This window comes from Choloepus didactylus, chromosome 21 (assembly GCF_015220235.1).
Source record: "Choloepus didactylus isolate mChoDid1 chromosome 21, mChoDid1.pri, whole genome shotgun sequence".
Classification (NCBI taxonomy): Eukaryota; Metazoa; Chordata; class Mammalia; order Pilosa; family Megalonychidae; genus Choloepus; species Choloepus didactylus.
The window spans coordinates 23,415,963-23,438,467 of NC_051327.1; the positions used below are offsets into that span (position 1 = coordinate 23,415,963).

At 50.6% G+C, this 22,505-nt stretch overlaps 1 long non-coding RNA gene across 5 annotated transcripts in view; it reads right to left on the minus strand.

Annotated features, from left to right (window-relative positions):
- Positions 1-2,256: 2,256 nt before the first annotated feature.
- The window catches only part of LOC119517553, a 30,107-nt gene continuing 9,858 nt past the window's right edge, over positions 2,257-22,505 (minus strand). The window contains exons 2-4 of one of the 5 annotated variants that reach the window (XR_005213551.1): positions 9,820-9,910; positions 6,585-6,689; positions 2,257-4,973 (exon numbers count right to left, since the gene is read on the minus strand). This is a non-coding gene — a long non-coding RNA (uncharacterized LOC119517553). Of the gene's footprint in view, positions 4,974-6,584; positions 9,911-22,505 lie in introns of all 5 variants that reach the window. The other 4 variants (XR_005213552.1, XR_005213550.1, XR_005213548.1 and 1 more) reach the window with 4 other exon arrangements.

Sequence of the window (22,505 nt, forward strand, 5' to 3'; positions counted from 1 at the left end):
CTAAGTTAGGTGACCACGCTTGAGCCCCCGAATGAAGGGTGCTCGTTCTGTCACCCGGATCCCTGAGGCCCTGCATTCACAGCACGTCCCCACCGGCTGTCCGGGCCCCATTCTGGGCTACAGGGCGCGGACACCGCCCCTGCCCGAGGGCCTGCAGCCTTCCGGGGGGCCGCGGACGCCCCGAGACCTTAGCCGAGGAAATGGCAAATCTGGGCGTCGTGCCGATCCCCACACAATCAGTTCAGCGGCCTGCGCATCCAGCCGGGCGCCCGTCAGAGGTGCCGTGTCTCCCTGTTTCGCTCGTTTAGGACATGATTACAGGGTGTGAGGAGCTGGACAAGGTTCCTGCCCTGGTGGAGGATGCAGAGGTTAACCAAAAACTCCTGCTAATAAGTGTGGAATTGCCACTGCGGCCGTGCTGCGAGGGGGCCACTCAGTCACCCGAGCAAGAGGGGCCTTGGGTGGGCCTGGCAGGAACCCCCCCCCCCACTTGCCCACTTTCCAGCCTGAGGTTGAAATGGATGTTAACCCAATTACCCCAGTATTGAATATATATATATTCACAGAAAGAGAACGAAGGATACCCATGTGGGTGAGGATGTGGACACAAACAGGTAGTGTTGGGGAGGCAAGTAACCACTTGCAAGAAAACCTGAAGAGGAAGGGCCCAGAGGAGGAGCTGGAGCTGATTAGGGGGTGGGCCGTGGGAGGGGACATTCCAGCTGCGGGGCAGCGTGGAGGACCCCAGAGCCGCTGGCAGACGGCTGCCCAGGCGGGGTAGAGTGAGCCTGAGCAGGGAGAGATTTGCGTCTGCTCCCGAAAGCAATGGGCAGTCCTGAGGGGTTTTAAGCCAAAGGGGAACGTGCAGATCCACATATTTAAATATATATATATATATCACTCTGGCTGCCATGCTGAGCCAAAATTAGAAGGGGTCAGGGTGACTTTGGGAGGCCAGTTGGGTAGTTGACCAGGCCAGAGCAGCTGAAGGAGGGAGATGGAGAGCAGAGGAATCCAAGAAATACTCATCGTATACAAAAAGGTTTATATACAGTCTCCAGGGTCTGCGGTGACTTCAAACTCAACAGCAGGTCTGTCTGATGACAAGAGGGACGGATGATGTGCTCCCAGGCACCCTGACCCTGTCGTTATTCAACATAAAGAATCATGCACACGCTGACAAAGCCTGGGTGATTCCGCGAGGAGCAAGAAGCAGTGTGACAGCAACTCAAGGCGCTCACAGGGCAGACTTGCTGTGGCCTCACAAGCCTCAAAACCTCTTCAATCGTTTGCAGTTCCTCCTTCCTTGACCAGCAAGTCGTAGGATTATCTTGACAGCTTCAGCAGAGAGGGCGAGCAAAGGGCCAATAAAACTATTGAAGAACCAAAATACGAGCCACCAAATTCTTCTGTCACCCCCTCCAAGTCTAGAGGGCAGGTGGAGGCTGTTTCACAAAGCATTTGCCCCCCCAAAAATCAAGATAAAAAGCTTGCAAGGGAAAACCCAGTCAGCCTTTTGGGGTCCCACGGTACCCAGACTCTTACCTTCACACACATCTACGGTGCTGACAGCAGAGAGTGAAAAGGAACAGAACTCCAAGCCACTAAGCTGTGCACAAGAAAACTGTACTCAGACATGATGTTTCAGGCAGTGTTAAAAAGAGGCCAGAAAACATCCAGAGGAATGATCAATTAAAAAAAAATAAAGGCAAAAGGTTTGCACAGATACTGCAACAAAGAAGATACATGGATGGCAAATAAACACATGAGAAGGTACTCAGCGTCATTAATTGTTAGGGAAATGCAAATTAAAACCACAATGAGATATCACTACACACGTATTAACATAGCCAAGGTAAAAATAATGGGCAATACCAAGTGTGGGTGAGACTGTAAGAATGCAAAATGGTACCAGCACTTTAGAAAACGGTTCAGCAGTTTAGTATAAAGTTAAACACGTACTTGCCGTATGACTAAACAATCCCATGCCTAAGTATTTACCCAAGTGAAATGAAAACTTAGGAGTTCTCACAAAACCGTGTGCATGAATATTTATAGTGGCTTTGTTCATAATCACCCCAAACTTGAAACAACTCAGATGTACCTCAGGTGGAGAGGGTGAAACAAGCTGTGGTATCTCCTTACGGTGGAATACTATGCAGCAGTCAAAAGGAGTGAAAGACTGAAATACACAACATGGGTGGATCTCAAATGCACCATGCTAAGTTAAAGAAGCCAGATGCAAAAGGCTTTATACTGTTTGATTTTTTTTAATATGACATTCTGGAAAAGGCAAAACTCGAGGGACAGAAACAGATGAGGGATTTCCAGGAGCCAGAGGAGTGGGGAGAGGTTAACTACATGACGACATGCAGGAATTTTGGGGTGCGAGTGGGTGACCAAACTGTTTTTTATCTTGACTGTCATTATATGACTGTGTGCATTTGTCAAAACTAGCAGAACTGTGAATTTTATTCTATGTACATCATACCTTAATTTAAAATTTTGAAATAAATCACTAGAGAGATTGTGTTTGTAGACCCAAAACAAGGCTCTTAGAATTGTGCTGCCCAGTTTGGAAGCTACTAGATATGTGGCTATTTCAGTGGAGTGTTTAATTTAAATAAAATTAAAAACTCAGTTCCTCGGTCGCACTACCCACATTTCAAGCGCTCAGCTGCCACGTGTGGTAATGGCCATCGTGTTGGACAGTACAGATAAAGGACATTCCTCTCATTGCAGAAAGTTCTGGAGAACGGAGTGGAGCCGGGCTTCCTCCTCTCTCCCCTCCTTCCCTTTCTCCTCCAAAGTCAGGAAACCACGCCACGCAACACGTGCCTGCCCACAGCAACTGCCCAACAAGACCCACCAAAGAAGTGACGTGGGGCCCTTGCTTTGGTCCGCCGTTCCTGGATAAATACGTAGGAGGCAGCAGTGCACAGTGCCCAGCACACAAGAGGACCCTGGCGGATCTGAAGGCAGGCGGATGACGCTGGGGAGAAGCCTCAAAACCCAACCACTGCAGGTCCAAGTGAGAATCTTAGGGAATCTGGAGCTCAATAAATATTGGGTGAAAGACTGGGGATTCCATCACCTCTTTCCCTTTCCCCTCCACCAAAGGTCACTTCCTAGCACTTCTAGATCCTTCTGGGATCCTTCCTGCTTCCCCCAATACAGCTTCCTGCCTGTTCACATCACACAGTGATGGGAGCTGGGACCATGACCCCAAAGAACCAGAGTTTCGTATCACTGCAAAAGACGGGGAGACCAAAGTGTGTGTGTGTGTGTGTGTGTGTGTGTGTGGCACAGAGTAATCCTCCACATAAACATTTCCTTAACATTTGAGGCCAGAGTTTGAAAACCTATGCGAGATGCACCCCATTCCCTCAGATTGCTCAGAGCAGATTTACTTGTTCTTTTACAGCCTGTCCCCAGCCACTCTGTCATCTAGAATGCGGGCATATTTCTTCAGCCCCAATCCAGGAAAGATGGGGCCGGGGCTACACCACAGGAAACTTGTTCAGACCAAAGCCTGGGTAATAAAACACTCTTGACAGACTAGACTGGTGTTGGAGCTGAGAAAAGGAGAGCAGTGCTGGGGTTACGTACCCATCTCTGTGTACCCAAGTGCTCCCAAGCTTAACTACTGCTTAGATCAACAGGCATTTATTGTCCACACTTCCGTGGGTCGTGGGTCGGGGATGTGGGGACGATGTGACCGGGTGGTTGAGGCACAGGCTCTCGTGAGTTAAGCTGTCAGCCAGGCCGTGTCATCTGACGGTTTCACTGGGGCTGGCGGGCCCTCCCCCACGGTGGCCCCCTCAAGTGCCGTGCCAGCTGGGGCCTCGGTTCCTCGCCAGGTGACCCCTCCGCATGGATAGGCCGCACCCACGTCCTCAGAGCTTACAGCTGGCCTCCCCCAGAGCGAGCGATCGAGAAAGAGCAACGAGGAAACTGCCGTGTCCTCATGGCCTCGCCTCGGAGGGCCTGCTTGGCCATTCCCGCCAATCCCAGTGGTCATCCAGCGCGGGTGGGGGGCATGCAAGGGTGCAGACCCCAGGTGGGGGTGGAATGCGGGCAGCTGATACCCCACTTGCGATCCAGCAGCCGGGCAGTTCCCCGACGGTGTCGGTGGGAACCATCTGACCACGTCCCTCCCTGGCTTGGTAGGGGAGGCGAATGGAAGCAGGCAGGGATGGCTGAGACGTTGCCCGCAGTCAGCTCCGCGGGGTGCGGTGCCTGCCTCAGTCTCCTGTCCTGTAAAATGGGCTCAGCGTCGTTGGAGGATTAAAAGGGCGGCCACAGCGAGGCTGTGGCCCACTTGGAACCCCACTCGTGTAAGCTACCTACAGAGAGAGTGCTTTGTGAGAAGACTTGGCGACGAGGAATGCTCGCATCTCAGCAGACGGCCTGCTCCACGGGGGTCCCTGTCTGAGGGCCCCAGGGCCGCGGTGACCAAGGACCACAAATGGGCTAAAAACAGGAGAAGCGTGTTCTCCCACTGTTGTGTGGCCAGAGCCCGAAATCAGGGTGTCAGGAGGGCCGCTCCCTCCCAAGGCTCAGGGGGTTCAGTGAGCTGGTGCCTGTGCAGTGCCCTGAGCAGAGCTGGATGCGGTGCTGGTGCTCAATGCAGCTTCCACCACTGTTGCAACCATCACCCCTCTGTTGGGGCACGAGTTGGCACCCACAAATGCCTGCTGCTAAAGAGGGTGAGACCAGGCACCCTGGGCAGTGGAGCACCTTTGGGTCCTCAGGTTCCCAGTTGAGCAGCTTTTTGGGGGTTTAAAGTTTTGAGCTGTGTTCCCCCAAAAGATATGTTGAGGTCTCATCAGGAAAGATCCAAGAAGGCACCTGTGGAGGTGACTTCTCTGCAAGTGGGGTTTCTGCAGATGTCATCAAGTAAAGGTGGGGTCACACTGGAGATGGGTGGGCCCGAAAGCCAACGCCTGGGGTCCCTGTAAGGAGAGAACAATCTGGAGATGGAGGGAAAACAGCCATGAGACAACAGCGAGGTAGCTGCAAGCCAAGGAGCACCAAGGGCTCCGGGCGACCCCGGAAGCTGTAAGGGGCAGGAAGGGGTCTCCCCGGGAGTCATCTGAAGGAGCCCGCCCTGCCCACACCTTGTCTTCTGGCTCCAGAGCTGTGGGACAGTAACTTCTGTGGTTTTAAGCCCCTAGCTGGTGGCACTTTGTTAGGGAAACCCCAGGGGTCCAGGGCACCATGTGGTTCTCTCGTACCCCCAGTGCCAGCCCCTCTGGAGTGAGCCTCTAACGGTCACCTTTGTACCTGCAACACGCTCCTGCCAGGATCCCTGTCCACGAACTGGCTGCCTGAGGCTGGTGCTCCTTGTGCCCAGAGTTGTGTCCCAGCAGGGGTCACAGTGCAAAGAACCCCCCACGATGGAGGCACCCCTGGGCTGTCACCCTCAGCCGGAGCCTTTAGGTAGGAGCCTGAAGGCTGCAGCTGGGCAGACACAGCGGGCATTTCAAGGGCTGGCAATTCAGGAAAATACATTTGGAAATGCCTGAAGGATATCTGACACACCTGGGTTTCAAGTGCTTGTGGCCACTGAGCACCTGAAGTGTCGCTAGTCCAATGTGAGATGTGCTGTAAGGGCAAAATACATGTGGGATTTTGAAGACGTGGTACAGAAAAAAAAAAAAAAAGAATGCAAAATATCTCAATAATTGTTATACTGATGACAGCTTGAAATGATAATATTTTGGATATATTGGGTTAAATAAAATACATTGTTAAAAGTAATTTTGCCTGCTCCTTTTTACTGTTTTAATGCAGCTACTAGAAGACATGAAATGACATTTGTGGCTCGCGTCATGTTCAGATTGGCCAGCACTGTTATAATCAATGAAACGTCTTCCATCCCAATAGGTGTTTTTGTCTTTGAATTTCAGCAGAATTATCACTTGGTTGTCTTGGTGTAATTTTTATTCCTCTTTTTACCTCCCAGATGAAGTGGTGTAAGATTTCCTGTCCAAAGGGTTTGGAGCCCATGGCTCTCACCTCACAGGGCTGGGAAGTGTAAGGAGAACAGTAATTATTTGGTGAACAAGGCTCTGCCATGGAGCACTTCGGTTTCAAGCCACAGCAGCCAACTCTGGCCACCTTAAACAAGAAGGGAATTTACTGGAATGATACCAGGTGGTTCGCAGAACCAGAGAAAGCTGAGATCCAGGTCCCAGACAGCGCAGGAGTCGGGGCTGTTTGGGGATTTGGCAGCAAGACCCAAAGGCAACCAAGGCTCTGGAACCCGATGGGGACGGCGGTTGCACAGCATCGTGAATGGACCAAGTGCCAATGAACTGAGCACCGTAACGTGGTTAACTCTGTGTTACGTGAATTTCACCTCAAGAAATGATTTTTTAAAAAAGAGAAGGAGCTGCTCCAGCCTTGGAGAAAAACATTGGAGGGAGAAGGTCACGCTCTCGACCCAGTGGGTTCAGCTGTAACCCGGCCACAGGGAGGGCACCCCCGCAGCCTGCTCCCTCTCTGTGCTGAGCACGACCAGAAAAAGAAGCCGGAAGGCCCGGCCAGGCCCTGGTGGACTCACCCGAGAGAAAACTCACCCGGCGGCTGACGGCTCGGGCCCCTGCAGACGCATCGGCTGGTGTAAACCCAAGCTGCGCTGCTCCCCGACGGTGCGTCCAGAGCAAGTGGCTCAGCTCCCTTATCTGTTAAAGGGGAATAATAATACTGCGTGGGGCTGTTATAAGGACTAAACGAATTAATACTTACAGATAAGTACTCAGACTGGCACCGACAACTCGGAAATGCACCTCTCGGTGTCCGGGGCTGCTGCCACTGAGGACCGCCAGCTGGGTGGCCTGAAGCAACAGGAAGTTATCACCTCCCAGCTCTGGGGCCTGGAAGTCTGAGTTCGGGGTGTCGGCGGGGCCCAGCTCCCCCGGAAGGCTCTGGGGGAGACGCTGCCCCCTGCCTCCTTCCCGGCTCCCAGCGGTGCTGGCATCCTCGGCCCCCCTGGTTGGCAGCTGTGTTGCTCCACTCTCCGCCACCACGTCACGTGGCCATCTCCTCTTCGGGTTTGGGACCCCCCCCCCCCCGTTACAGGGACCCCAGGCAGACTGGATTAAGGGCCCCCTACTCCAGGGCAACCTCTTTTTAACTTATTCTAATTCCATTTGCAATGACCCTATTTCCAAATAAGGCCACATTCACCAGGACCGAGATGAGAGCTTCATCCTATCTTTTGGGGGGACCCAATTCAACCCCCAATGGAGCTCACTTGTAATTATTACCTATATTGATTTGGGAGGTAAAGGGGCAAAATTCAGGAAACAGCTAGATTGCTGAGAAAGCCCTGGGCTTAATTAATTTCTTCTACGCAGACAGCAACGGAATGACCAATATGGCAAAGAGAAGCGTGGAAGAAATTTACCACTTTGACCAGCCTTTTTGACTTTTTATCTCCCTCATGGGTCGCCTCATGGGGAGACCACCTCCCCTCCCCTGGCACAATGAGAAGACTTTAATGGCAGCTCCAGTTAGCTGCATAAACTCTCACCTTGCGTGAGAAAACCCCGATGACAGCCACAAAAGCTGCTCTCCCAGGATGCTCCAATCTTTTCCCTTTCTTGCATCATTCTACAGGATTGGAATCCCTGGGACAGAGAGGCGGATCAGCAGGGTGCGGGTTCATGCTTAGGCTGGGTCTGTGCCAGGCAGACTCCGGCTGGTGGCACACAAAGGCTGCCCACTGTTGGCAGAAGGGGAGGGGAAACATCTGGTCCAGCTGAGTCCAGCCAGTGACCGTGGAGAGCTTGGCCGAGTCACTGTTTTTTTTTTGCTTTATTTTTCTTTAAAGACTTGAACTTCATCTTTTTAAAGTTTTAACTATGGAAACATTTTAAGCATATACAAAAGAAGAAAGAATGCTGGAATAAATCTGCACATACCCATCACTCAGCTCCAACAGTCACCCACTGCTGTCCTTTCATGTTTCCCCCTTCCTCCACCCAAACCCTCCCATATTGCTTTGAAACAAATCCCAGGCATCATCTCATTTTGTACAATTCAATGTGTATCTCTAAAAGATAGGGGTTCATTCGTAAAAACATAACCACGATGCCATCATCACACCTAAAAACATTCTTAATAAAGATGCCACAATATGATCAAATTTCCAGGCAGTTTTAAGTCTCCATTTTTAAAGAACTTTATTGAGGTGCAGTTTATGTACCATAAAATGCAGACACCGTCAGTGGACAGTTGCTCAGTCTTCACTGCGATCCAGTACTGGACACTTTCGTCACCCCACAAAGCTCCCTCGTGCCATCTACAGCCGGTTCCCGCCCCCAGCTCAGCCCCAGGGAACCACGGGCAGCTTTCTGTCTCTGGAGTTCCTTCTTCTTTTTAAAAAATCGATTTCCTATAAATAGAATCATAAAATATGTGGCCTTTTGTGTCTGACTTCTTTCTCTTCACCTAAGGTTTTGGGGTTCCTCCAGGCTTGGTGCATGAAACGGCAAATCGTTCCTTTCTGTTACTGACGATGCTTTCTTGTAAGAATGTACCACCGCTGCTTTTTTGAAACCAGTTCAATCACTGGTGGACATACGGGTTGTTTTCAGTTTAGGTTCTATGAATAATGCTGTAGGAACCTTCACATGTAGTCTTTGACATGTGTTTTCATTCCTCTCCGGGAGACTCCTCGGTGTGGAGGGCTGGGCTACACACTAAGGGTACGTTTCACTTTTAAAGGAATCACCAAACTGTTATTCCAAGCGGTGCACAATTTTACATTCTAACAACGACAGATGAGGGTTCCCTTAATCCCACTTAATTTATATATTTCCCTTCCATCTCCCCCTTTTTTCCTTTTATTTATGAAAGTGAGTCATTTGTTAATTATAGAGTTCTCTAGTCTGTCTGACTCTTGCTGATTGTATCTTGTGATAAGTTCATCTGAACTAAAAAACAAACCATTTCTGATGGCTTACTCAAATATAAACGTATCAAAATAAAAATATATCAGTAAATAAGGAAACTGGAAAACAGGGAAAGAAGTGACTGAAAAGATGGAAGTAAGCCATGGGTATGGTCCCACCACCGAAGTCTAACAGAGGTGGTAGAGACTGATTCCAGTTTTAGTTCTGAGCTTCCTAACAGCCCACACAAAGAAGGAAACAAGTTCAGTTACCAGATTCACTGTCCCTAGTAAAATCAAGCCAATTGTTCAGTGGAAGGCATCTTGTTTGGAAGAGACTATGTTAGTCTTCCCAGGGCCGTCTTAGCAAAGTTCCATAAACTGGTGGTTTAAAACAACAGGAATGTGTTGTCTCACAGTTCTGGAGGGCAGACGTCTGAAATCCAGGTGTCGGCAAGGCGGGGCTGCCTCTGAAATCCTTGGGAAGAGCTGGTTCCGTGCTGTCACCTGGTGTCCGGTGGCCTGGGCGTCCTCTGGCTTCTCACAGCATCACCGTCTCTCCTTCTGTCTTCATGTGGCCGTCTTCTCTGTGCGTGTGTCTGTCTGCCCAAACTCCCCACTCCCTATGAGGACCCAGTCATGTTGGATCTAGGGCCCACCTACTCCTTGATGACAGCCATAGAGACCCTATTTCCAGGAGCCGGGCTGGAACGCAGACCTAAGTTCCTGGGGGACACACAGCCCATGACAGAGACGGCAGAGAAATTTCTACCATTCATCCCACCTCTTTATTAGACACGGTGGGAAACTGGGACGGGCACTGCTTCCGTAGGGGCCGAGCCAGGGCCCCGCCGAGCTCGCTGCCTGGCTCCAGCGAGGGAAATGGCAGTGGGTTGAGAGAACAGAAAAAGTCAGACCTTCATTCCCAAATCAAAGCTGGTAACTTCTTGCAATGCTGCAGGGTCCTCACTTTTGAGTAGTCATTATCCAAACCCCATCATTCTGTAGCTGTGAAGGAAAAGAAATGTTGTTATAACCTAAAAATTAAACCTAACAAAGCACTGCTAACATTAGCTGCCTTTTCAGGTCTGTACCAACACATGCACACCAGAAAACAGAGCAAAATGCAGTTAATTCATTGTAATTCTAAGAATCAGCCACGTTTCCATTCCTAGATATTTATGCAAGAGCACTGAAAACATACGCCCGCTCAAAAACTTGTACACACATTTCAGAGCAGTATTATTCATAATAGGCCCAAAGTGGAAACAACCCAAATGTCCTTCCTTGGATAAACAAAATGTGGGAAATCCATACGATGGAATGGTATTGGCCAATAAAAAGGAATGAGGTTCTGACAGCTATTACAACATGAGGAAACTTGAAAACCTTGTGCTGAGTGAAAGGGTCAGACACATAAAGACAAACACCTTATGATTCCACTTCATGAAATGTCCAGGATGGGCAAATCTATAAAGACAGAAAGTAGATGAGTGCATGCCTAGGTCTGGGGAGCTGGGGGAAATAGTGGGGGTGAGAGCTAAGGGGTGCAGGCTTTCCTTCTGGGGTAAGGAAAATGTTCTAACGTCGATTGTGGTAATGGATGCAAACTTTGTGAAGATCCTAAAAACCACTGAACTATACACTTCGTATGGGTGAATTACCTGGTGGGTGAATTATATCTCAGTACAACTGTTAACAATCAGCACGGGTCTGTGTTTGTAAACCAAATTCAGTTAAGTATAAGTTAAACAACTTAGTTTAGTCATCTTTCTAGGTAAAGTCTGAATCATACCTTTTTCATGATATTCTGTAACATTCTGCTTCCTGTTTTAAGTGGATTCACGGGAATTCTCCGTCCTTCAGGACTTCTGGGCCGTGTCATCCCCTGATTGTGAAGTGACAGGCAGCCAGCATTTGAGTGGAAGGGGACAGGGATTCTCACAGCCGCTTGGAGGGGGCCACCAGCGTCCCCCACGATGGAGCGGCCTCCCCCATATAGGAGCCCCTGGGAGGGCTGCCCCAGTGAAGGAGGTGTTTGGTCCCGGCAGTGCTTCTTGCAAAGAGACGGGGGCGACACAACCAGAAGCCAGGAGGGCCGGGACCACCAGAAGCTGGACGAGGCGGGAAGGACTCACCCCTCCAGGTTTCGGGGGGAGCCTGGCCCTGCCACACCTGGATTGCAGACGTCTGTCCTCCAGCATGGGGAGACCATATAATTCTGCCGTTTTAAGCCCCCCTCCGGTTTGTGGTCATTTGTTGCCACGGCCCTAGGAAGTGAATCCAGAAAGCTTTTCTTGTGATGTGTTTAGTAACGTCTCTTCGGTTAATAATTTCCAGCCATCTGCAAAGAGCAGGTGGTTGGAGAGCTAGGGCAGCGTCGAAGGCCCCGGGCCGAGCCCCAGCCCGGCCACCTCCAGGGCTCTCGGGCCAGTTGTCCCACCCTCGACGTTCAGTTTCGCCTTCCCGCGCTGCGCAGCGGGGCTCGCGATCCCGCCCTTCCCGGGCCGTCAGAGGGCTCCCTCGCGGACACCAGGCACCCAGGCCGCGGCGGGTGTGCAGCAAGGGCCCGACAGCTGGCCCCGAAAATCAGGTAGGACTCGGGGACTGTGAAAGGAAGAGCCAGGCGCAAAGGAGCGGGAGGCTCTGCCTCTGCAAGTCGCCTGGTTCTTTTCTTGTTTTTTTAAAATTTGGCTTTATTGAGATATATTCACATATCATATAATCATCCGTGGTGTGCAATCAGCTGTTGACAGCACCATCATGTAGTTGTGCATTCATCACCCCAATCTATTTTTTGAACATTTTCCTTATACCAGAAAAAGCAAGAATAAGAATAAAAAATAAAAGTAAAAAAGAACATCCAAATCATCCCCCCCATCCCACCCTATTTTTCACCCAGTTTTTGTCCCCATTTTTCTACTCATCCAACCACACACTGGATAAAGGGAGTGCGATCCACAAGGTTTTCACAATCACACTGTCACCCCTTGTAAGCTACTTAGTTATACAATCCTCTTCAAGAGTCAAGGCTACTGGGTTGCAGTTCAACGGTTTCGGGTATTTACTTCTGTCTGGTTGTTTTTTAACCTACAGCCTATGTGAGCTGCTGGGCCCCTGCAGGAGCCGGGATAAGGAGAGGCCCTCTGCCCACCTCACGGGGACAGAAGGCAGGGGCAGGGGGAAAGACCCAGGCCCGGGTGGGAGTGGGGACGGGGCTCTGGGCCCGTCTGGAGAGGCAGGGGTGCAGGTGCAGCGTCCAGCCTCTGACGCGGCCCGGGTTCACCTCGGCTCCTGCTGAGGACTGGCCTCTCCCCACCCGCCTCTGCCACTCTCCTTAGAAGACACCGGCCATTGCCTTTGGGGCCCACCCTGAGCCACTATGACCGCATCATAACTGGATTCCCGCTGCCAAGGCCCCGTTTCCAAATGAGGTCACATTCTGAGGTTCCAGGTGGACACGGATGGGGGGACACTTGTCACCCCCAACACCCTCCCTTGGTGCTTTTCTATAAAGTGCTTTGTCACCTACGCAGATGATAATACGGTTCTGTCCTTGAGATCAGGAGAGCTGCTGGAATACGGATGTTTACTAGACCCCGTGTGCCAATCACAGCTCTGCTGCTCACTACGAACTGGACAAGGTACTTCATCTCTCCACGTGCCTCAGTTCCCCACTTCATGTAAACCTCCCGACAAAATGGGGATAACGTGTATAAAGGGCTTGGTGCAAGGTCTGGCAAGGAAGCAAGAGCTTAGCATATGCGATTTATCATTAGGTTGAATCATTTGCAACCACTATTCAAAATGGCCAAATGTCAATTATCATTAACTTCACATGGTTGAAACTAATATTATAATTAAAACAAATTTTTAAAAAAAGGCCCTAGCGTAGGAGTTCAGCTGGAAATCTTCAGTGCTCTAGATAGGGAAGAAGATGGAATTAAATACAGACGATGAAAGAAAATCAAATCGTGCTTCAGTGAATTACATGTCGGATGTAGAAACTGCTTGTTTCTTGCTCTGTTCTAAATACATATTAACATATTCCCTGTTTTCAAGTGGGAGGAAAGGAAAAAACAAATGAAGCTTCCCACATCTATGCAGAAATTCACATCCTAGAGAAGGAAATGGAATTCGAGAAGCCCTGGCTTATGGCCCAACTCTCAGCCCTTTGTAAGAAGTGAAGTTCTAAACACGCATTGCCGGGGTGATTGGAAGCAGATGAGAAGCCGCCCGCTGCTGCGTGTGCAGTTGGCAGAGACGCGGCCTCCAGCCACGCTGCGGAGCCGTGAGGCCACAAGGCAAACGTGAAATGTGCATGGCCCAGCATCCCTTGGTTTTCTAATATTTATTGATCGTATTTTCCTATACAGTTTAACCTATTAATGCTTCAAAGGAAAAAACCATCTGGCTGCGACAGCCTTACAACATGCAAGTTAATCACAGATTTAAATCGATAAAACATAATTTTGCTTCCCAGTTTTCATGTATATTAATGACATCAAGCATAAACTGCTCACTGTTAAAACTGGAGCAAGTCCGCACATTGATGCACTAGATTCAAAATCCTCCCTTGCAAGCGTTTTCCTTCCAAGTCAATAACAGTCAATGCAGGCACCAAGCAATCTCCTAGAATAAAGAACCCTTGGATAAAACAATAATTAATATTTGAGGAACTCACCAAATAAATACAAAATAAAACCGGAGGGCGAAGCACAGGAATCCTGAACCCCTCTCAAAACTAGGAACTTAAAACCCTGATTCCTGTTCAGAAAGAGCTGTCCAGGCCCGCCTGTAAACACAGAAGGAAAAGTGGAGCTTGCAAAAAGCTGCCCCTTTGGTGACCACCTCTCAGGGCCTACTGGCCCCCTGGAGGGAAGGGTCACTGCATACAACTGACGCTTAGAAATACTATCAGCCATCGAAGCCTTAAAACACTAACAACCGGACACGATGCTTCTCTCCAGGCCGCCAGAAGTGAATCACTGTTCAGATGAGAAAATCAGGCGTGTCCTAAGGGAGGCCACGGTCAGACCTGGCTTATGGTCACAGCCGCGATGCCAGTCGCCTGACCTCCGGCATCGCTGCACGTGGCTGACGGTTATAGGCTGGACTCCAAGGAGCAGGTGGGAAAGAACCGCCAGCTGCTTCCCATGGGAATATCCATCCTCTGCGCTGGGGCTAGCCTGGTGATTCCCCGGGGTCACAAGGAGGCTGTTTCTGGAAGCATCAGGAAACCAGGAAACGAGCTCTAGCTGCTGCTCCAGAAAGGAAGTGAGGCTGCCGAGGGGGAGCAGCTTTGCCAGCCGAGTCCCAGGACCAGGACGCAGGCCGAGGGCCACCGGGAAGATGCCGGGAGGAGAAAGCCCTCCTTCCTCCCCCAGCTGGGCAGCCTCCTCTAGTGCTCCCACTGGAGGAGTCCAGCAAGAGCCGGCTGGCAGAACAAAGTGGGGTGCACCCGCCCCAACATTGCAAAGCAGAGTTTATGGTGGGGTGGGTTTGGGGCCGAGAGGCCATGACTTAATAACCGGCTCGCTGTCCCCCTGACCACACCACCCCCAACCCCCGGGAGGAAACCACTATTCCGACTTCTGTGATAACTATTTCCTTGCTTTTCCTTAGTTTTCCGTCAATGCATGCAGCCCTGAATAATAGGATTTGATTATATCTGCTTTCAAACTTTACATGATTGGAATTCTGTGGTCTTTTGTGTCTGGCTTTTTCCATGCAAATTGCTCGGGAGATTCATCGATGTGGCTATCGTTCATTTGTTGCCATTGTGTGACTATACTGTGATTGTCATCTGACTCTTGGTGGGAATTTTTAGCTATCACTCTAGGATATTCCTGTGCGTGAATCCTGGTGTACCATGAGCACAAGTTTCTCCAGGGTGGTGGTTCTCTAACTGTGGACCCCAGGCCAGAAGCATGAGTATCACCCAGGAATACATTAGAAATCAGACTCTAGTTCACAGCCCAGAGCTTCCGACTCACTCTGGGGACGGAATCCAAAAATCTGTGTTCTGAGGAGCCCTCCCGGAGATTCTGATGCGTGCTGAAGTGGGAGAACCACTGCTCTAGATGGTAGATCTAGAAGTTGATTTGCTGCGTCATAGGATATGTCAAGTTCAGCTTTTCTACATAAAGCTTAATTATTTTCCAAAGCCATTGTACTAATCCTCACCCCAACCTGAGGTTTTTGAGTCCCTGCCACTCCACATCTTTGCCATCACTGGACTCTGCAAGATCTTTTCATTCCTGCAGTCTGGAGGGTATAAAGATGTCTCAGTATAGTTTTAATAGGTGGTTGCATGACTTGGAGGTTGAACACCTTCTCAGATGCTTACTGCTCACTGAATGGTCTCTTTTGTCAAGTGCTTGTTCTCATCTTTTGTCCACTTTCTACTGGGTCCTCAGATTTTTCTTACTGGTATGAAGTTCTTTAAATGCTTGGAAAACTCATCCTTGTTGGTTAACGTGATGGGTCTCTTCTACCACTTTGGCCTTTTACTCTCATTTTCTTTTTTCGCAGTAGTCTGATGAACAACTTAATTTTAACACAGTCATTGTTTTCCTTCATGATTAGTGGTCTCAATGGCTTCAGAGACCATCCCCTACGCCAAGCTCATGAAGACACGCTCCTTTAATGTCTTTTTTAAATTCTGTAGCTTTACCTTTCCCATTTAATTCCTTAATCCACCTGGAATTGATTTTGCAAAAGGCATACGTTAGAGGTTCAAATTTTTTTTTTATGAATATCAAATTGTTTTAGCAGCATTTATTGAAAAATCTATCTTTCCCCCACTGCTCTCCAGTGCCACCTTTGTCATAAATTAAATGTTCATATGTACCTAGACCAGTTGCTGAGCTTTCTATTCTGTTCCATTGGTATATTCATGTATATTTGAATCAGGACTACACTGTATTAAATTTTATAGTATTAAAATAAATCTTAAAATCCTGTAGAGCAAGTCCTCCCACCTTGTTCTTCTTGGCACTGTCTTGGCTATTATTCATACTTTGTGTTTCCATGTAAATGTTAGAAACAGCTCGTCAGTTCCTTAACAAAAACACTGAGAGATTTTGATTAGGATTGCATTAGATCTATACATCAATTTGGGAAGAACTTGACATCCTTATAACACTGAGTTTTCCAATCCATGGAAAAGGGCTTATCTCTCCATTTATTTAGTCCTTTTTAATGTCTCTCAATGAGATTTTATAATTTTCGCTGTAGAGACTGCCTAACTTTTCTTACATTTATTTCTAGGTACTTCATATATTTGATGCTACTTTAAATGTCATCTTTTCTTAAACATCATTTCCTGTTTGTGGCTGGCATATAAGAATACAACCAGTTTTGTATCTGGCAACCTCGTTCAATTCTCATGATTCTTTTGCATTTCCTACATACATAGTCACAATTTGCAAATAAAGAGTTATGTTTTTAATTTTCAGGTTCTTATATCTTTATTTACTTATTTTTCTTGCCTTATAGTGCTTAGGACCGCTAGTAAAATTTTTACAGAAACGCATCCTTCAGAAGTTCCTGATCTAAAAGGAACATTTTCAGTATTTTATCATCCAGTATGATCCGTGCCGGAGGGCCTTGCAGCTATCCTATAGCAAACGTCATGTCTGCTAGATGGACAAAGAAAAGCAAAAATCTGTCACGTCTAATGCACAATATAAGAAGCCTCGCTTTAAGAAAAAGCAGTTACTTTCACATCGCTTAAGACTCCAATCTGGTTCTGCTTATGTTCCCATCAGCAGTTGTTTTGCTCGGCTGAAAAGCCAGCAAGAGCTGCAAGTACCCCTGGGCGCTGAGCACAGCTGACGGTGGTGCGTGCTGCAGAGCTCCCATCCCGTGTGCTTCCCGTAACTCGGAGCACCACCCTGTGCTGCCAAATGACGTGTTTGGGTCCGGGGGCTGGGGGCCCTCCAGGGCTTTCACCTGACTGTGGAGGACAGTGAAGACAGACGCCTCATCACCCTTCTGCCGCAGCTCCTCTGATAGCTCCGCTCAGAGGAGTTTCAGGGACCTTCAGGGTGAGCTGTCCGCTTGCTCCCATTTCCTTGCAGGCAGGACAGGTTGACAGGGTTGTCCATAAATCTGCCCACTGCCCACGGTTCCCCACAGCGTTTGATGCCCTCTGCCCACACGACTTACCTGCCTGGGAAATCCTACCTGTCCTTCGAGGCTCACCTCGAACGTCCTCACCTTGGTGCCCCGCAGCCGAAGAGCCCCAGTCTTCCTCAGATGCAGCCTGTAGGTTGGACGACTGTATCGTTTACCGTCTGAAACGGGGACGCTTTTGAGAGTCAAACGGGGCACTGGTTGGAATCACGCCAGGTGCCCAGGTGTGAGCTGTGCATTCTGAATAACCCGGTACACGCGGGTCGCCCGGCCTGGAGACAGGGAATTCGTATCTGCAAGCTCATCACCTAAGCACGGACGCCGTTAGGAGGCTTTCAACAGCAAGTCACAGAAAACCCAACTTGACCTGGTGGGGGCATGAAGAGGGCTTGGGACCCGACGGGAAAGGAGGGGGGCAGTCCAGGGTAGGCCGACGGTGCCTTCGAGGATGCGGGTCCCTCCTTCTGCTCCTCTGTCCGGTGAACCAGTGAGCTCCGGGGGTGTCAGGCTCCATGTCCCTACAAACCGGAATCTCCTGGCTGGAAAAAGGATGAGGGTCTCCTACAGCTGCCATACAAAGTTCCCCAAACGGGGTTATAACGACAGACATGCGTGGTCTCACGTCGCGAAGGCCAGAGGCTGAAACAGTGTCGGCTCCACCTGCGGCCTGGAGGGCAGAGGCCACCTCTCTCCCAGCTTCCGGCGGCGGCTGGCAGTCCCGGAGCAGGTGCCTCCTTCCTCACAGGGGTCTTCTCTCTGTCTGTCTGTCTGTCTGTGACTCCGCTCCCCTTGTTCAAGGACACCAGTCGTGTTGGATGTGGGGCCCACCCTGCTCCGGGATGACCTCATCTTAACCTGCCCAAATCCATCCGTGAGGACCCCGTTTCCCAGCAGGTCCTCATCGGAGGCACTGGGGTTGGGACGTCCACGTGTCCTTCTGGGGGACACAGCCCCACCCCCACAGCCACCCGGATGGATCCGCCACACCCGGGAAAGGAGCAGAAGGCTGGGGGATGGCCGCGGGCGAGAGAGGCAGAAGGAGCGGTGTCACGGCTGGGTGCAGGAGGCAAAGCGAGGACGCGCATCTGCAAAGTGTGACTCTTTCTAGAACGCTTGTGAAATGGAATGTGCTGGCCTCATAAAGCGGGGGGTCGGTAGTTTCATTACTGCCTGGTCTGAAATCACTTCACACCAGATCGCCCCACAGCGCAGCACGGCTACGGGGTCCCAGCGAGGAAAGGGCCGGGTCAAAAATGACGGTTACCGGGCAACAAGCAGGCAGGAAAGGACTGCATGGAAGGAGCTCCCACGGCCACAGAAGCCAATCATCGGGCAAGAAAGAATATTAGATTGTTCCAGTTTCTGTTAATTTCATTTTTAAAACTACACTTTTTCTGATCAGAAATGCAACTTAGGTTCATTGTTAAAAAGTAGGAAGATCTATACATGAGAAAAAAACTCGACCCAGGCACAGCCTCATCTGGGACTACTCTGGATATTTTGCACGTTTCCTTCAGGACACACGCTCACACTCAGGGTGACATCTGGCTTTCTGCACCTCATTTGGCATGGTAAGCATTCGATATTAAAAATTCTTAGTGGACACCATTTTTAATACCTGTATAGTGCATGCATTCAGCAATTACTCTTTGCAAAGCACTGTAAATTGTGCTTTGAAAGAGATATTAAGAGAGTACAAGGGGAGAAGGGAGGGCAAATCTCCCTCACTATTTTCACTTGTTGAATTTTGACGTTAGGCTGGAGGTTTAGCCTGCCCCCAATCCTCTCATCGGTTTGGGAAAAATAAAAGCCTGTGCTGAGACTGGGGTGGAGAGGGGCTTCTCAGGGCACTGATTTTTGCTTCAAGCCATAGAGCAAAATAATGAAGCTTTCTGATCATTAGTGGCTTTTTTTTTTAAAGCGCCTCTGTGGGACGCACCGTGGAGCCATTTTTTTAATCACCTCTCCTATTACAGTGTTATTTGTTTTTTAATTAAAAGAAAATCTCGCAATAGCAGAGCTCTAGAGGTGTTTTGTAACCTCAGCGGGACTCCACTGCTCTTGGATCACGCCACATGCTAAGTGGGACTCTTGATACGTCTGATGATGAGAAATTCCAGATTTCAATTTTGTTAACCTTTGAAGAATGAGTGGGCACGGCCAGCCCCAAATCAGAGACTGGAACTCGTCTCTCAGGTCTCACTCCTCCGGGAGAGGAGCGCCTGGCCCGGTGGGATGGGCTGTGGCAGGGGCATCGCACGTGCTCCCAGGTTCCCGCGGGTTCCCGGCCACGGCGAAGGGGCCACGTTCAGAGGGAAGAGCACGGACTCTGGAGCAGGGCAGCCCCGACTCCAAGCCCGGCTGCACCCTCGGGAGCTGTCTGTCCGTACGGCCTCAGCTTCGCCTGTGCTCCGAGAGCCTCGGCGTCCTTGTCTGTGAAAGAGGAGACTGGCCTCTGCTGCCAAGCGCCCAGGGCCCAGCCTGTGGGCACCCCCGGGTCAAGGTCACGGGACAACGCCTGGAACCCAAGGACACACCTCACACGTGGTGAGAACGGAAAGTGCACCGGGCCTGGGCACGTGTTCTAGAGAAATGGAAAAACCCAGAAACTCAGCGACCACAACAGGGCAGGGACCACGAGGCTAGAATGGCCCCAGATAGAACAGGGCCATCACTGGACACCAGACGCCGCGTCCGAGGGGCTGGTCCACATTTGATCTCCCCATTTCCAACATGCTGGCTGCGAGTGATGAGTGGCGAGAGCAGGGTCTACACCGCCCAGAGCAGGGTGGGGCCCTTGGGGTCACGGGCTGGCCCTGCTTGGGGCAGAGCCAACTCTGGACCTCAGTTTGGCCATGAAATGGATCTCCCGGTTCCAGGGACCCTAGAACCCCACTTAGAGGTGGGGGAACAGGCTCGGAGACAAGCCTGTCACATGCTGGAGCTGGAACTCAGACCTCCTCTGTGCTCTGGCCTCAGGTTCTTGTGGGGGAATGCGAGGGGCCCCCAAACAATGGTTTAAGAAATCCAAAGGAAAGGAGCGGGTCCAACTAAACTGGAGCTTGCAAAATGGAACCCGTGGGCCCACTGCAGCCTCCACACGTGTTTTGCTTGACCCACACTGGGGCAAATGAGAGTCCCAATTAAATACACCATTTTTCTTCAAGCCTCCTGCTTTGTCTTTCACGTTCCCACTCTTAAAGAGGCCTGACTTGGTACGTCACATTTATCGTCCAAGTGTTCCCCGTGGGAAGGCCGGCCTCCCTGTGCCACCGAAGTCCAGCGACGCTAGGTCGTCTACGGTGGCCGGCGCCATGGGCGGGGGGGCATGTCCGTGCGAGCAGAAGCCGTGTGAAGATGCCGAGGTCCACCGCCCTCCTCTCCTGGCTCTCGGTGCCCACGGCAGCCCAGACCGGGGCCACCCCTTGGCCAGAAACCGACCCAGGAGAACGTGCAACGTGAGTGAGAAGTGAACCTCTGTATTTCGGAAGCCTCCACCATTTGGAGGGTTCTGTTACTACAGTCAAGTCTCAGGATTCATAATCGTTATATTTGATCAAGTCACCACAAACACGGAATTGGCCAACACTGCACCACTGCCTGGGGGGGAAACACAGGGTCAGGCTCCCAGGAGCCTCTGAAACAATATTTTCATCAACCAAATCAATGCACAATCCTGTTCTAGGTGGTTTCCGTTTACAGACGCCTTATTTAGTGGATGGTGTTGATTCATTAAGATGGAACTCACTCCCGGACGAAGCTCACCTAACACGGATTTTCTCTGTGAGGCACGTCACTGCCTTCTTGGGCTCAGGAATGCTAGACAGCCCCTCAGCACCACTCTGGGGGCCGTTTTAAACTGTGAAATCACCCACAAGAAGCACAAAAAGTGTGAAGAGCAGGACAATGAACGGACCACGAGAAGGACACACGTCCATGGTAGGAGGGCTGAAAGAAGGCGCTGAGCATGCCCGGCTCCAGCTCAGCTGGGAAGGTGCGCCGGGTGACTCAGATTTCTCTCCTCTCTGCACACATCTGCAAATGACTGTGAAAGCACCGCACGTATCAACTGGGGCGGAGGGGTTTGCAAATACATTTTTGTGAGTAAGTGGAATTGCAAATCCGGAATCCTCCAATAACGAGTCTGATTGCGCACCATAACCCTAGTGGGAGCTGATTAATGCACATGGGTAGAAGAAATACCTCCCTCCTCTCTTAACGGCACTCTGAGAAAAACAACAGTGTAAGGATGCTTGAGAACTGACATCAGGGAGACATCGGGGAGTGGCGAGGGTGCGGGCAGAAGGAAGGGCCAGGCTCTCTCTACAGGAGAAACCCACCACTCCACACCAGCCAATTACCATCACAACGGAAATTCACTTTCTCACAGTTCTGGAGGTCAGAAGTTGGAAATCAAGGTGCGTGTGCGTGTGTGTGCGTGTGTGTGTGTGTGTGTGTGTGGCCGGGCTGCCTGCAGAGCCTCCAGGGAAGAATTACCTCCCACTGTTCCAGCTTCTCATGGCCCCAGGGCTTGTTCCCCGGCTGGTTCCAGTTTCTGCCTCCTGCTGTCACCGGGTCGTCTCGCTCTGTGTCTGAACTTTCCTTTTCTTCCCCGAGCACCTGTCCTAGAGGATCAGGGCTGACGTACAGTAGCAGGACCTCATCTTCACTTCAGTAGCATCTGCAAGGGTGCTATTTCCAAATAAGGTCACGTTCTGGGGTTCTGGGGCTCCGGACTTGAACACACCTTTTGGGGGACATAGTTCAAGCCACAACATAGCCAGTCTCCTGGCTGGACTCGTTTCTCTCCCTGCCCTCCTTCTGTTTAATCTCCACACGGCATCCAGGGCAGTTCCTTCAAAATGCAAGTCACCCCTTGGCTCAGTGGCTTGCCTTCTGTCTTCGTTTCCGACTGTGATCACAAACACCAGAGATGCGGTGCTCAAACAACGAGACTTACTGGCCCCTGGTTTTGAGGTAGGTCAGCAAGGCGGTGCTTTCTCCCTGAACACCGAGCATTCTGGGGCTGTCTGCCGGTGGCCTTGGTGATGCGACGGCGATGTCCTCGGGCTCTTCCAGCTTCCTCTTCGCGTGGCTGCTTGCTCTGTCCAGCTCTCGCTCTACATGCAAAGGCTCCGGTGATCTGGACGGACGCCCACCCTGACCCCACGGGGCCACGCACACCAGAACGTGCAGCAAGACCACGACCACGTCCAACCTGCGGTCCGCAAGGTACTCCACCACAGTCCACCCTCTGAACCCCGGGAGCCAGCTCTTCCCACAGGCAAAATGCATGCAGTCTTTCACAACATGCCCAAAGCCGTAAGTCATTTTCACGGCAATGCTAAGTACAAGTTCTCATCGGATATCAGTTACAGGTGTGGCCCATCCTGGGGCAAAATTCCTCTGACTGTGGCCCCAAGAAACCCGGAAAACAAGTGATCTGATTCCAACATACAATGGT